This window comes from Lithobates pipiens, unplaced genomic scaffold (genome assembly GCF_037356315.1).
Source record: "Lithobates pipiens isolate NorthernLeopardFrog02 unplaced genomic scaffold, aLitPip1_a1.2 Scaffold_23, whole genome shotgun sequence".
Classification (NCBI taxonomy): Eukaryota; Metazoa; Chordata; class Amphibia; order Anura; family Ranidae; genus Lithobates; species Lithobates pipiens.
In genome coordinates, this window is record NW_027507785.1 from 253492242 (window position 1) to 253507911 (window position 15670).

Here is a 15670-nt window from a genome sequence, read left to right on the forward strand (position 1 = left end):
CCTCTTTTAATCATCAACCATGCGAGTTACTAAATGTTGTACTTTCATTAAATGAAACCATATTACTACACTTATGCCATGTACACACGATCGGAATTATCGTCGGAAAAGCCTAGGTTGTTTTTTCTGACGGAATTCCACTCAAGCTTGTGTGTTGCCTACACATGGTCACATCAAATTCCGTGTTGACGTACAACACTACGTCGAGTCGCAAAAATGAATTGCAATGCTTCCGAGCATGTGTCGAATTGTTTCCAAGCATACGTCGAAATTTTGCGCGTCGGAATTGCCACAGACGATCAGAATTTCCGTCAGAAAAATTGAGAACATGCTCTCAATCTTTTGCTGGCCGAATATCCGATTGTGTGTACGCAGCATAGGAGGTGCCTCTCTTCTCGCCTGCTGGATTTTGCTTCTAATCCCCTAGTGGAGGCTGCCATTTGTGGACATTTTATGGTTATACAACCTGGTCACATTGCTATAAAGAATGAGTAATTTGTACAGCGCTACCTATGCAAACGAAATCACCTCGGGATGCTTTTTGCCACTGATGTCCATCTGCGGTGTAGTATAGTGTGGTCCTTTACCCCGTAGGGTCCTCATACACATACTAGGGCCAATTCTTTTAGACAGAAACAAATTAACCTACCAACATGTCTTTGGAGTGTGGGAGGAAATCAACACAGGCACAGGGAGAACATGCAAACTCCAGGCAGATGGTGTCGTGGTCAGGATTTGAACCAGCGACCCTATTGCCGCTAGGTGACAGTGCTAACCACTGTGCTGCCATATAAGCTTTTTAAATGGACCATAAACTGAAGGGCTTATAAATATGGTTGTGGAAGGAATCATCTGAGTTTCCATTATTTCTTATGGGGAAATTCACTTTGATATATGAGTGCTTCGGATTACAAGCATGTTTCTGGAACAAATTATGCTTGCAATCCAAGGTTTTACTGTACCATATTTATTGTGAATGCCCTAAAAGACATTCCTTCTGGCTATCAACTGGTACTCTTTTTGAATCTCTTTTTGGCTCTTCAGTCCCTCTGAATCCATTTAATTAACCTTCAGGGCTTCCCTCGCTGAACACAACTAAATCAGCTGCCAAATTGATCAACCATATTCTTACTGCCGCCAGATGTTTAATAGCATTAAAATGAAAACAGCAATTACCGCCTTCTCAAACTGATCATTACAAAACTATGTATAGTACAGTAAATTAATTCTATTTTTTTTTTTATGTTTTTTTTAATATAACACATGGATGAGAATATGTCATTATAAGAGAATACCAAAGGCCTGTAAAAGCAGCATTTTTTAGGCCCTGAAGTTTACAACACTATGGCGAATATGTTTTCCTATATGGGATGCTTAAAGAATAGGTTCGGCAAAATGTTACACGTTATACCTGCATTCCAGGACTCCTTGCTCTCTTTTATGCTGAAGATAGTTCTTAATGACATTGGCTGTATGTTTGGGATCATTGTCCTGCTGCAGAATACAATTGGGGCCAATCACACACCTTCCTGATAATATGGCATGATGGTTAAGTATCTGCCTTTATTTCCCCGCATTGAGGACACCAATGATTCTGACCAAATCTCTGACTCCATTTGCAGAAATGCAGCCCCAAACTTGCAAGGAACCTTCAACATACTTCACTGTTGCCTGCAGACATTCATTATTATAGGTAATACAGAGACAAACTGTAGAAAACACAAGTCACTCAATTTTCCAATACATCAACAAACAGTTAGTACATCGTGGGGGACGGATTAGAACTTAATATATTATAGCGGTACTGTCCCTAAATATACTAAGGCCACCACATTATCTCACTTCAGTGAGCTGTCCCTCCAGTAATCTCCTATTCGCCAAGGCAGCCCCCGAGGTGGCCCTTCTCCAAGCCTAGTCTCAGGGGTCACCGTCATTGGCTGACCATATTTCTTAGAATATAAGGCCCGACCGGGGCCACTCCAAGGGCAGACTATCCCTGGCTGGGAAACTGAGAGAATAGTATGGTAAATCCCTGGCAATCACCAATTATTTTATTTATGATTGAGGGGTATGGGAAAGGAGGGGGGGGGGAGGAGGAGGGCAATAAGAAAGAAAGTAAAGAGAGTGGGAAAACAGGGCCAAGAGGCAGAAGGGGCACAGGGAGGAAAGAATGGACCAGAGTGTTTCATAGGAGGAAAGAGAGATGAAGAGGACTCTAGTGGTTTCCCAAGACCGGGTCTTTCTCTCTGCACTTTTGCCAGTGCTCATAAATAGGTTCTGTAGTCATCAGAAAACCTAAACAGGCTCCAAGGCATCCATCGAGAAGTGTGTTCCTCCTCCCTGTCATCCAGTGCCGACGTGAGCTGTTCAATGCGATAGATGTCGCAAACTTTCGCAAACCATTGAGACACTGCCGGGGCGGATTGCTGCTTCCACATGCTAGGTATACATGCCCTGGCTGCACTCAAGAGGTGTTTTAATATAGATTTATGATACTTCTTACCCGCAAGTGGGGTCAGGTTAAGGAAGATCGCCGATGGATTGTTCCTAAGATCAATAGCCATGAGGTCGTGTATAATCTTGAGGATTTGCCCCCAGAAATGGGTCAGTTGTGGACACTCCCAGAAGATGTGTAGCAGCGTACCAGCTTGCTCATCGCATCTCCAGCACAATGGGCTGTGCCCAGGAAACATAGCTGCCAGGACTGTGGGGGTCCTGTACCAGCGGGTCAAAATTGTATAAGTGATTTTCTGGTATTTACTGCACAAGGATGACTTGTGCGCAAAGAGAAGTGCACGATTTTTTTGGTCTGTCGAGAACTTGACATTGAGGTCCCGCTCCCACTTTCCGATGAACAACGTGTCACCCTGGGATAGATGATCCAACAGGATGCGATACGAAAAGGGAAAAAAGACCCACGGGTCGGCCCCTCTCCCGAGCACAACTCCTCAAACGATGTTAGGGGTCTGTGGAAACCATCACTATTTGGCAAAGATTTTAGGAAGTGAGAGAGTTGGGCAAGCTTCCATTTGCCCAGGGCTGTGTTCTCCAGCGTTCTGTATATAGCCGAGAGATTCTTCCATGTCCTCGGGCCAAGAAAGGGAGAGGCTCTTACCAGGTCTTGATCTGGGTTGAGGCGAAAGGACTTGTCCGCCATCCCTGGCTCAAAGTGTGGGTGACCAATAATAGGGGTCATGGGTGAGGGAAAGCTGGGCACACCCGCCAGTGTGAAATATCTGTCTAGTTCCCGTAACGTTGGCTCAACAAGGGGGTGTGCCAGCGTTACCCCTGTACAGCCAGGTCCACTCCAAACCCTCAATTGGGAATGGTATTGACTCTCGTTCAAGACAGACCCACAGCTTATCCTTCAGGTGCCTGCACCAGTCTACCGCCCTGTTCATATGGACAGCCGTATAGTACCATGCCGGGTCCGGGAGTCCGACCCCACCCCTGTTCTTCGGTCTAAGCAACAAGGCTTGGCTGAGCCTTGGTGGCTTACCCTGCCACACATATCGGACAAAGATGGAGCGCAGTGCTTTAAAGAATGATTGGGGAATTTTTACAGGCAAGGCTTGTAAAAGGTATAAAAGCCTCGGCATTACGTTAATTTTGAGCACATTGCATCTTCCAAATCAGGAGGTTGCTAAATTTGACCATGTCTCTAGGTCCATGGCGAGGGTTTTCAGGAGGGGCTGGAAATTCAGTTGGAAAACAAGGTGCAGGTCTGGGGGAATCTTGGTACCCAGGTATTGTATGGCATGAGATGCCCAGCGAAAGGGAAAGTTAATACTTAGACGCGCCTGAGCGTTAGGAGACAGAGATGTTAAGTGCCTCTGATTTCTGCAAGTTGATTTTGAAATCTGACAACGTTCCATAACGTCTTATTTCCGATAAGAGATTCAGTAGCGTGGTGTGTGGCTCTGAGACATAGAACAGGAGGTCATCTGCAAAGGCAGCGACTTTGTGGTGATGTGACGAGGTTTCCAGCCCCTTAATGTCAGCATTTAGTCTGATATGATGGAGTAAGGGCTCCAGAGAGAGCACAAACAGAAGGGGGGACAAGGGACATCCCTGCCTCATTCCATTGCCAATATTGAAACGAGATGAGGCGATCCCATTGACCCTGACCACCACCGTCGGTGACGAATAGAGAGCCGTTATCCACGAAAAGTATTGAAGGAGGCACTCCCAGGTGTCGCAGGATGGCTAGTAAAAAAGGTCAACTCACCCTGTCAAACGCTTTTTCTGCGTCTACAGATAGCAACATAATCGGTACTTTAAGGAGCCTGGCTCGTTCTATGACGTTCACAGTCCTTGTAGTGCTGTCTCTGGCTTCCCTGTTACGAATAAACCGCACCTGATCCAAAGGTATCAGGCGTTGGAGAATAGGCGCATCCGTTCCGCCAGTATTTTGGTAAATAGTTTAAGGTCGCAATTCAGTAGGGAGATAGGTCTGTAGTTAGCACAGAGAAGCGGATCCTTCTCCGGCTTGGGTATGACCGGAATGCTTGCCTGTAAAAGTTCTGGAGGGATGGTCTGGCCCTCTAATATGGCGTTGAAGGCTGAAACAAATGGCGTGGCCAACAAGGAAAGGAACGTCTTGTAATAGGGGACCGTAAACCCATCCGGGCCAGGTGCCTTGCCTTTGGGCGAGTCGGCTAAAGCAGCCGACAATTCCTCCAGGGAGATTGTGAGAGCAACTCCATCTCCTCCTGTGTGAGGGAAGGGAGGTTTGCCGAAGTCAGGTACGAGTCAATGGCTGCTGAGCCGGCCTGCAGGGTGTCTACCGACGTCTGTGGGTGCAGATTGTAGAGGGCCTCGTAGAAGGAACGAAAACACTCTGCAATGTCTCGCGAATCATGAAGTTTGGCTCCCATAGGGGAGGAAATGGCCGGAATAAAGGACGCATTGCGTTGCACTCGTAGGGCGTTCGCTAGAGACCTACTGCACTTATCCCCATACTCATAGTATGTTCTACAAACCCACATACGTCTGTTTTTTGCTTGAAAGAGAGAAAACTCTCCAATTTGCTCTCTAAGGTCCCTCACTTCCACCTCAAGAGCATCAGTCAGTAGGGATTTGTGTCGCTGTTCACACGCATGTAGTTTGGCGATAAGTTGGGAGAGAGCTTCAGTTCTAGCAACTTTGAGTCTATGTCCATGCTTGATAAGAATGCCCCTAATGTAACATTTATGAGCCGCCCAGACCATGAGAGGGTTGGAGACTGAATCCCGATTGTAAGTCTGAGTGGGTCACCCGGTCCTTCAGGAGAGACTCATTCAGCCTCCACCAGAACTGACCACGCGATTCCTGTTGTAGCTTCAGCACAAAAGAAATCGGGGCATGATCGGACAGAGCTATATGTCCTATCCGAGCATCAGAGACCAATGATAGGGCGTTGTGGGCAACTAAGAACATATCTATACGCGAGTAGGAGCCATGAACGGCCGAAAAGAATGTATAGTCCCTCTCCTGAGGGTGGAGAGTACGCCACACGTCTATCAGTCGGTGGGAGTGGAATAATTCTATTATGTGGGAACGTGTTCTCACAGATAGGGCAGAAGCGCCCGTCGATGAGTCTCTGTGAGGGTCCAAGGTAAGGTTGAAGTCCCCCCCCAACAATTAAGGTACCTTCCGAGAATGCAGCCAGGGCATCCAAGCATGCATCTAGGGCCGGCAGTTGGTCCACATTCGGGATGTAAAGGTTAGCAAGAGTAAAGGTTTGCGAGTGGAGTGTGCCCTTAAGGAAGAGATACCTCCCTTCACTATCGGTTTGGATGTCTAACAGTCGCCACGGCAAATTTTTGGCAAGGAGGATACACACTCCTCTCGATTTTGAAATAGAGGAGGTACTGTGGTAGGCCGTAGGGAAATGTTTACTGTAGAGCCGCGGTATTTGATCAGCCCTGAAATGGGTCTCCTGGAGAAAAACTACTTGGGGCCTCTTCCGCCACAGCTCTGCTAAGCAGCTGGACCATTTTTCAGGTACATTCAGCCCTTTTACGTTCCAGGAAACCCGTTTCAGGGCCATGACGACCGCTGTACCCATCTGGTGGTCACCACCAGAGTCCTAGATAAAGAAAGAGCCCAAGTACAAGGGAAGGGTAGGTAAGGAAAGGGAGGTGGTAGAGAGTTGGGGGAAGCCCCAAACTAGTGGGAAGGGGGGCGAGGGGAGAGGTTAGGATAGGTCGGGGAAATTCTAATGCTCCTATCAGAGAGAACCTGCCATTCAAGGCAGAGGGGCCTAGTGGGGGGAAGAGGTAGGGCACTGCAGAGGGAGGAACTCGTCAGTGCAGTACCCCTCCAGCAGTCCAGGGTCCATGCAGCCTCAAGCAGGCTTGCAAGGGGTTTCTTCGGCATCTCAATAGCAGTTCTAAACACATTATATAACTTCACTTCAGTCCGTATAGAACAATTAATAACATTAAAACAATGCAAGATTAGATAACCATATTAAACCTTTCAACTCAGAGTACATATAGCCTTATACCACCCAGGTACCAACCCCCCTCCCCCTCCCCATATCCCTCTCCCCTCCCCGAGAAGGGAGCAGGAGAAGGGAAAAAAATAATAATAAAAAAAAAGAAACTTGGTGGTATGTGACTGGTCAACATATCTCGTGGCTACTCAGATTGGCATCCTGTCTCCCCCAGAAGTCTCCGGGAGGCCAACAAAATCGTAATGCCTTTGTCTCTAGATGACAAGAAGGGGGTAGGAATGTCTCCAGGGGGCATCTGCGCAGCGTGGCAAGTTATCCCATAGTGGCCTCTGATTTACCCAAGATAGCCTAGAGGGCCTGTAGGTAGACAGTAACTCACAAGTCTTACACAACTTTCTCCAGCTCAGGCCCTCACCTAGGTGATAGGTAGTTCAGGCCCCCTGCCCCCTCCCCCTCTCCCCCTAGGACCGGGGATGATGAAGTCTTTGAGAGGTGGCCCCGGGTGGCTCTTAGGCATAACAATTAACTAAAGTCCTTAATCTCCAGTTGTCAAGGTGGGTGAGGAAGCTCTACTCAGGGTTTGTGGTCTTGAGGTGCTTGTGATCTCCGGCATTGGGATCGACGGTTTCGCCTCGACCTCTGTGGTCTGGCCGGTGGGTTGTTCGCAGAGGCCTCAGTACTTTGGGGAACAACAAATGCCAACCAGTCAGGGATAGAGACTGGGGGTAGACCCAGTGATTCCAAGAAAGACGGAACCTCCGAGGGGTGTCGTAGTGCATAGGGCCTGCCATTTTTGCGCACTATGAGATGAAATGGGTGACCCCACTTGTAGGGGATCCTCTGTTCATTCAGCTTCTCCAGAAGAGGTCGCAGACAGCGTCGCATCTGAAGGGTCCTCCGAAAGACACCTGGCAGTAGGGTGATCTGGGCTCCGTCAAAGTCTATGCTGCCTTTGCGCCATGCTGCTTGCAGGACATCTTCCTTCACTGAGTAGTTGTGAAGACAGCATAGAACATCACGTGGTCTGTTCTCAGTGGGGCTTCTAGGTCCCAGTGTCCTGTGGACTCTATCAATGGCAATCTTTGTGTCAGCAGCGCGGTCCAGACAAGTGTTAAAGATGGCCGTGACTGTAGCTTTAAGGTCAGCCTGACCTGTAGCTTTGGGCAAGTCTCTGATCCTAATGTTGCGTCTGCGGTTGCGATTTTCAAGGTCATCCACTAAAAGTTGCAGCTGTGCAACTCTGTCTGAGGGTATCTTGTGCATCTTTCGGGCCTGCAACATCAGTGTTCAGAGAATTCACATCAGTCACTAAGGTAGCCACCCGTGCGTTTGTGGCCGATACCTCCCGTTTGACCCCTTCATTTCTGAGGGTCGTTTCAATCCTGGCTGCCATGCAGCTAAAGTCCTCTTTAGTGGGGAGGTTTTGGAGTAGGGCCCACACGGTTCTGTCCCCCAAAAGTGCTGTTGGGTGAAGCGGCTGCATGTCCCTCTGAGTGCCTGGGGCGATTGCAGGCTGGCTGCGTGGCTCCGGGGTGAGGGATCCGCTGCAGGAGGGCCCCTGTGACAGTTGGGAGCTGTGGGGGTACCAGGGCGGCAGGCCGCTATGTTCTGGGCTGCCCAGAGAAGCCAGGGATAGTGAGCGGGGGAGGCAGGGGGGTAAGTCACTGGGTGGGGAGAACGGGGGCATGTCATGTGCCTGTGCAGCGTTCCATTCACCTTCCCCTGATGGAACCAGGCCGGGAGCGCAGGAGGCCGCGGGCGCCATCTTGGCTGGGTCAGGCGTGGAGGCCGGAGGCTGGAGCGGGACCAGGTATTTGTCCATTCCACCGGAGTCGATCCCTGCCGGGCAGACTCGGCGCCATGGTTGGTATGGTGTCAGAATGACTGAAGCGCATTATTTCTTATATTACATTGTAATATAAATGAAATAGCTCAACTCACCATAATGCAGAATCAATGGGAGCCCTGAGTGTGTCACTTTCCACGTCGCCTGCCACCAGATAAGGAACGTCACTTGCCACACTGCTTGCCACCAGTTGAGGAATGCCACTTGTCACGCTGCCTGCCACCAGATGAGGAATGCCACGTCACCTGCCTGTGCCACCAGATGAGGAATTCCACTTGCCACATCACCTGCCAGTGCCACCAGATAAGAATTGTCACTGCATTGGTGACACTGGTTCAGTGGTCGTTCTCGAGTGAGGGCAGGAGAGCAGAGATGCGGGGCACACGGTGAGAGATGATGTCATCTCTCTGCTCCCCGCTGCACCTCCAACATTCTGTATGATGTGAGGGCAGAAGATCGGTGATGGTAGATGGGCAGGGAGAGATGATGTCATCTCTCTGCTCCCCGCCACACCTCCGACATTCCGCACGCTGTGAGGGTGGAAGAGCGGTGATGCTAGGTGAGCTTCTCTCATTCACCCGCCCGCTTTCCCCTCTGATCCACCGGTGCCTTACAATGTCATGCCGCCCACCGCGGCCCGGCTGCAAAGATGCTATGGCCAGTCTAGAGCACCTGCTGCCATTTTTCTGCCCCCTAGTTCCTGTGTTTTAATGCATGGAACATGGAAACAAGGCTAAACGACTCAACACTGTTATGTCTCTATGTTGGCCTATGTATCCTTGCACACACAGGCATTTAGAGCAAAAAAATCCTGATGTGCTTAAACATGTGTAAACGGGCTAAATAAGCATGATTAGCGTTTGAGCGCTTATTCATTCCAGTGGCCAGAATAAATGACTATTCTAGCCAATGGAACGAATAAACACCCAAGCAATAAATGCACCTAAATGCACTTGCAAATTGCGTTCCCCCCAGATGTCCTGTGTGCATGAGGCCTAAGACTGAACTCTGGGTTCTGAAAGAAACACATTTAAACAAAATTAAACTAGAACTGAAGGGGAAAAAAATCCCACATTTTGGGTTGTCACCAGACCAGAAATTTCTTTTCACTTCCTGTTGTGGCTATGGGACAGGAAATGAAGGGAAATCTCCCCAATGGGATACAGATGGCAAAAAAAACGTGACAGGGGTTATAACCCTCCCTATACCCTATCCAAAATGAAATAAAAAGTGTTGTCTTTAGTTCTACTTTAAAAAAGAAGTATGTTTTTTGTTTTCTTTATAATCATACTTACCTTAGTGGATGGAGCTGCAACTGTCCCCCGGCATTTTTTCACTGAGAACTGAGTCACTGAACACCACCGATGGCTCGGTTCTCACTCCTCCCCGAGCAGAGAGATGCCGCCTGTCCTATAAATGGGCACATACGTCTACAGAGCATGCACTCCGTAGACAACGGCGCAGGCGCACTGAGCATGCCGTTCGTGAAGGCAATCATGCCGTCACTGACGGCTCCCGCACGCATGCGCCGGAGTGACATCATCACAGCTCCGGGCCAGTCACGGCCCCAGAGCAGCGATACCTGGAAGTCACTCCGGGTATCATGACGGCGACGGAGGAGGTGAACGAGGGTCGCTTTGGGGGCTTTCTATCTCAGGTAAGTAATTCATAATGAGCTAGTATGCTATGTGTGACGGACTGGGGTTTATATGGTCAACAAAACCCCAAAGAAAAGTACATATTCTTTTTTTTTTTTTTTCTAAGCAAAGAAATACCTTCCTGCTATTCTATCAATAACCAGTAGATGGCAGAGAAGGTACACAGAGTCTATATAAGGCCATTCACCATGTGACTGGAAGTGAAACTACTTCCAGCCATAAAGTCAGTGGTCATATCTCATGCCATTTGTGTTATTCTTTGCAGATATGTACTCTAAATTGTTCCTAATCTGTATTAAAGAGAAAGTAAACCCTGATGGGTTTACTTCCTCTTTCATTCCCTGCAAAGGCAAAGCATAATGGACTACTATGCATCGCATAGTAGCCCATTATGTGTCACTTACCTGACACAGGAGCCAGCGATGTCACTGCTGTCCCCTGTAGTCCGGCGCATCCATCTTTTCGGTGGGGTCTCGCAGCTCCGCCGCTGTCATTCGGCGGAGCCGCGATGACGTCACTCCCGCGCATGTGCACGGGAGCCGACACACGCGGCAGCTCCATTGTTGGAAATGCCACGCTCAGTGCGCCTGCGCGCCGCTGTCTACGGCGCATGCGCCGTAGACAGCGGTGCCTGTCTTCGGGCAAATATCTCCTAAACCGTATAGGTTTAGGAGATATTTCTTGGACCTACAGGTAAGCCTTAATCTAGGCTTACCTGTAGGTCAAAGTGGTTTGTAAGGGTTTACAACCACTTTAACCTGTGATAGAAAGATTCCTAAACATCTTGAGCAGATGCAGGAAGTCTCAGCAGATTTTATGCTATAGTTTTGCTGTAATTAGAAGTTTAGAACAGCATGTGTGAGAAACAAGTAAAAAAAGGGCATAAAAACATGAAAATACTGCATTAGTCAGAACAAATGTCTATTATAAGCACTAAACATTCTACATAGGTATATTTAACCACTTACAGACCGGACCATTTTGCTGGTCAAAGACCAGACCACTTTTTGCGATTCGGCACTGCGTCACTTTAACTGACAATTGCGTGGTCGTGCGACGTGGCTCCCAAACAAAATTGTCCTTTTTTTTCCCCACAAATAGAGCTTTTTGGTGGTATTTGATCACCCCTGTGGTTTTTATTTTTTGCGCTATAAACAAATAGAGCGACAATTTTGAAAAAAAAACACATTATTTTTTACTTATTGTTATAATAAACATCCCCCAAAAATATATAAAAAAAACATTTTTTTCCCCTCAGTTTAGGCCGATACGTATTCTTCTACATATTTTTGGTAAAAAAAATAAAATAAAAAATAATCGCAATAAGCGATTATTGATTGGTTTGCGAAAAAGTTATAGCGTTTACAAAATAGGGATAGTTTTATGGCATTTTTATTAATAATTTTTTATTATTTTTTTTTTTACTAGGAATGGCGGCGATCAGCGATTTTTATTGTGACTGCGACATTGCAGCGGACACATCGGACATTTTTGGGATCATTGTCATTTATACAGTAATCACTGCTATATAAATGCAGTGATTCCTGTGTAAATGAAACTGGCAGTGAAAGGGTTAACCAGTGGGCGGCAGTGTAGGGGTTAAGTGTTCCTAGGGGTGTGTTACTAACTGTGGGGGGGCTGGGCTTTCATTTAGTGAACACTGATCTCTGCTCCAATCACATGGAGCAGAGATCAGCATCATTGGTTGCTAGGCAGAATGGGGAAATGCTGTTTACAGGGCATTTCCTCCATTCAGCCGTCCTGTGAGACGATCGCGGGTATGCTCGCTGCGGTCGAGTCCGCGGGACCCACAACCGGACTCACAGGGGTCCCTCCCGGCACGCGAGCGCGCCGGCGGCGGCGCGATGGCAGGGCGGAATTGAAGATTGGACGTACCTGTACGTCAATATGCCTGCCCGTGCCATTTTGCCGACGTACATCGGCGTGCGCCGGTCGGGAACCGGTTAAACCTGATTTATGAAAATTACATAGATTCAGAAAGCACATGTTGAAAACTTATATTAAAATGCGTAAAAAAAATGTCCACCATCTAGTAGTTAAAAAAGAGTACTACTGAAATAATGTCTGTATTAAAGCAATGCATTGCCAGTATGATTATTGCACAGTTAAAGTGTACCAGAGAGATAAAGATAATTATCTATAACACTGAATAACAGGAATATATATGTTATTAAAATATAGTAATGTTCATTGTTGTAACTACGTTTTAAAATAATTTAGTTAAAATCTGTATTATATTTTGTTAATGGTTATAAACATGTGACTATAAAAATATAAAAGATGTATTGTTATGTAAAAGTGAAACTACTTCCAGCTATAAAGTCAGTGGTCATATCTCATGCTGTTTGTGTGATTCTTTGCAGTCCACGCCAAGCTGATCACCTTATCTCATCGCGTCTACAATCATCGACTCTCTTAAGTCACATTTTGAGGCTGGTAGTATATCCACTTAAGGACCAGGCCTCTTTTTTTTCACTGTTTTGCTAGAAAATGACTTAGAACCCCCAAACATTTTATATTGTTTTTTTTGTAACACCCTATAGAGAATAAAATGGCGGTCATTGAAATACTTTTTTTCACACCGTATTTGCGCAGCGGTCTTACAATCGCACTTTTTTTGGAAAAAATTCACTTCTTTGAATAATAAAAAAAATAAGATAACAGTAAAATTAGCCCAATTTTTTTTATATTGTGAAAGATAAATGGTACGCCGAGTAAATTGATACCCAACATGTCACGCTTCAAAATTGCGCCCGCTCGTGGAATGGCGTCAAACTTTTAGCCTCAAAAATCTCCATAAGCGACATTTAAAAAATTCTACAGGTTGCATTTTTTGCGTTACAGAGGAGGTCTAGGGCTAGAATTATTACTCTCGCTCTACCGATCGCGGCGATACCTCACATGTGTGGTTTGACCACCGTTTTCATATGCGGGCGCTACTCACGTATGTGCTCGCTTCTGTGCGCAAGCTCGTTGTGACGGGGTGTTTTTAAAAAAAAAAAAATTCTTATTTATTTTAATTGATTTTATTTATTTTTACACTGTTTTAAAAAATAAAAATAAAAATGGATCACTTTTATTCCAATTACAAGGAATGTAAACATCCCTTGTAATAAAAAAAAGCATGACAGGTCCTCTTAAATATGAGATCTGGGGTCAAAAAGTCCTCAGATCTCATATTTGGACTAAAATGCAAAAAAAAAAAAAAAAAATGACATTTAAAAAAAATATACCTTTATGAGGTATGGGCGGAAGTGACGTTTTGACGTTGCTTCCGCCCTCCTATGGTATAGAGACCGAGTGGGGGCCATCTTCACCTCACTCGTCTCCATACCCAGCTAGGAAAAGGACCCGATCGCCTCCGCCGCTACCGACGGCTCCGGTAAGTGGCAAAAAGTGCGGGAGGGCGGAGGGCGGGGGGTGGCACCTCTCCCGCCGCCGATAGCGGTGATCTCGTGGCGAATCTGCCGTGGAGACCACCGTTATCGTACAGACGACCGGCGCCTGAAGAGATGGACATCTCGGTTGTGGCAGCAGCTGCTGCCGTTACCGAGATATCCCTCTTCAAAAATAGGACGTACATCGGCGTGCGCTGGTCGTTAAGTGGATATGCATACTTTGTCCTGCAGGGTGTTTTTTTTTTTTGTTTTTTTTTTTTGTAGAGAGTTTACACTCTCTTTAATTTTTCCAAAAGGCAAATAAAACAGCTTATATTCCGAATAAAGCAAACAAAACAGTCCATGATCTCTGATATAAAACAAAGTTTACTGCCAGTATACACTAGTCCCACAACAGGGTTTAAAGTCCCCACCATACCTTAGAAAAAAGAAAAGGTCACAGCAGCCAAACTCCCCAGAACTTGTTTACATTGCGGTTTATTTACTAAATCTTAAGAGTGCAAAATCTGGTGTAGTTCTGCAAAGAAACCAACTTCGTTTTTTTTTTTGTCAAAACTTAATTGAACAAGCTGAAGTTAGAAGCTGATTGGCTACTATGGACAGCTGCACCAGATTTTGCACTCTCCAGTTTTAGTAAATCAACCCCACTGTTCCACACAACACGTCATTGACTCCTAAATATGTATATCTTGTGAGCTGCTATGTGTACTATAATTTCTCTCAATAAACAGCAAGCACTCTAACACTCATCACAAATGTGCTTAAAATGATTATTACTACAACACCAGTTCAGGGCTAATCTGACTATATATAAATTAAATGAAATATTTCCTTCTATGGCAATAGTCCATATAATAAAGTGGCTGAGTGGGAGAAAGCACCAGAGGAAAGGAAGACTAATTGCTGATATATATTGGCTGTGAATCACAATGCTAAGGTGAGGAGACATCTGATGGAGAGCAGGGGTGGACTGACAACTCATGGGGCCCCCGGGCAATAGGAGATTATGGGGCCCCCAGGCAATCAGTGATTACGTGGCCACACAGTATACAATCACACAGTATACACACACATGTACACGCAGTATACACAGACATGTTTCTGTTGGGCTGAGAAGACACTGGAGAGGTGGGGCAGCTATAATCTCAGGATTTTTAGACCAAAAGGATGTCAGTAAGGGATATTTCAGAGACAGATGTAAAAAAAAAAAAAAAAAAACATACTGTCCTTGGTTTTACTGAGGCTGGCAACCCTGATGGGGCCCCCTAGTGGCCCGGGGCCCTCGGGCAGTGCCCGAGTTGCTGAATGGTCAGTCCGCCCCTGATGGAGAGGAAGTAATCCCAGGCAGAACTTTATTAATTATATAACATTATATAATAAAAATGTATACTTTTAGATGCGCGGTGCAGGTTTCAACCCGCCAGAAGCAAAATATCCTCTATTTTACGCATAAGTCTTCCATCTGCTCCAGAACACAGGAGACCAATTTCAAAATTTTAACTAGATGGTATAACACTCCGGCGCAACTGCATCGGTTCTTCCCGACATCATCAGATAGATGCTGGAGGTGTCAGAGGGAAGAAGGGACGATTCTCCACATCTTCTGGAGCTGCCCTCTGTTGGAGCAGTTCTGGAGGACGGTTCGGGAAACTATATCGAAATTTACTGACAATCCTGTACCAGATGATCCTGCCTTTTTTCTGCTCCATGCCACAAACGTTTCCCGAAAGCGGTATATGACATCATTGACCCGTCATCTTTTAGATGCCGCCAAAGCGTGTATTCCTCTAAAATGGAAGCACACACAACCACCGACAACTGGAATGTGGCTTAAAAAAGTCAAGGACATCAAAAAAATGGAGGACTTGATCCTTACAAATGGGGGCCGGAACGAGCAATTCACTAAAACATGGTCGAGCTGGAACATGTTCACATTCTCAAGGGAAGGCAGGGCCCTTTTGGAGGAAGATGTGCCCCGGAGTTGATTCTCTGTGGGTGTTGTTGAGAGGACGCTGTTGGGCTGGGTGCTTGGAGATGGGGGCCGGATTTGGGGGGTTGTGTTGCCTCCGTGGTCCCCACATTATTCTTATCCTTACCTCCCCCCCAATGCCCCTAGTGCTGACACCCCCCCCTTTTTTTTTTTGTCCTTTTCCATTCTTCTACCCTTCCCCCCCATCCTTTTCCGTCCTACTCTTATATGTATATTCTTGACTTATTCTTTATTTCCTTTCCTTTTTCTTTTCTTTCCCTTCCTCATTGAAGGATCGGGGCCTGGAGGGAACGCCGAAGTGTCCTCCATGCCCTCGAT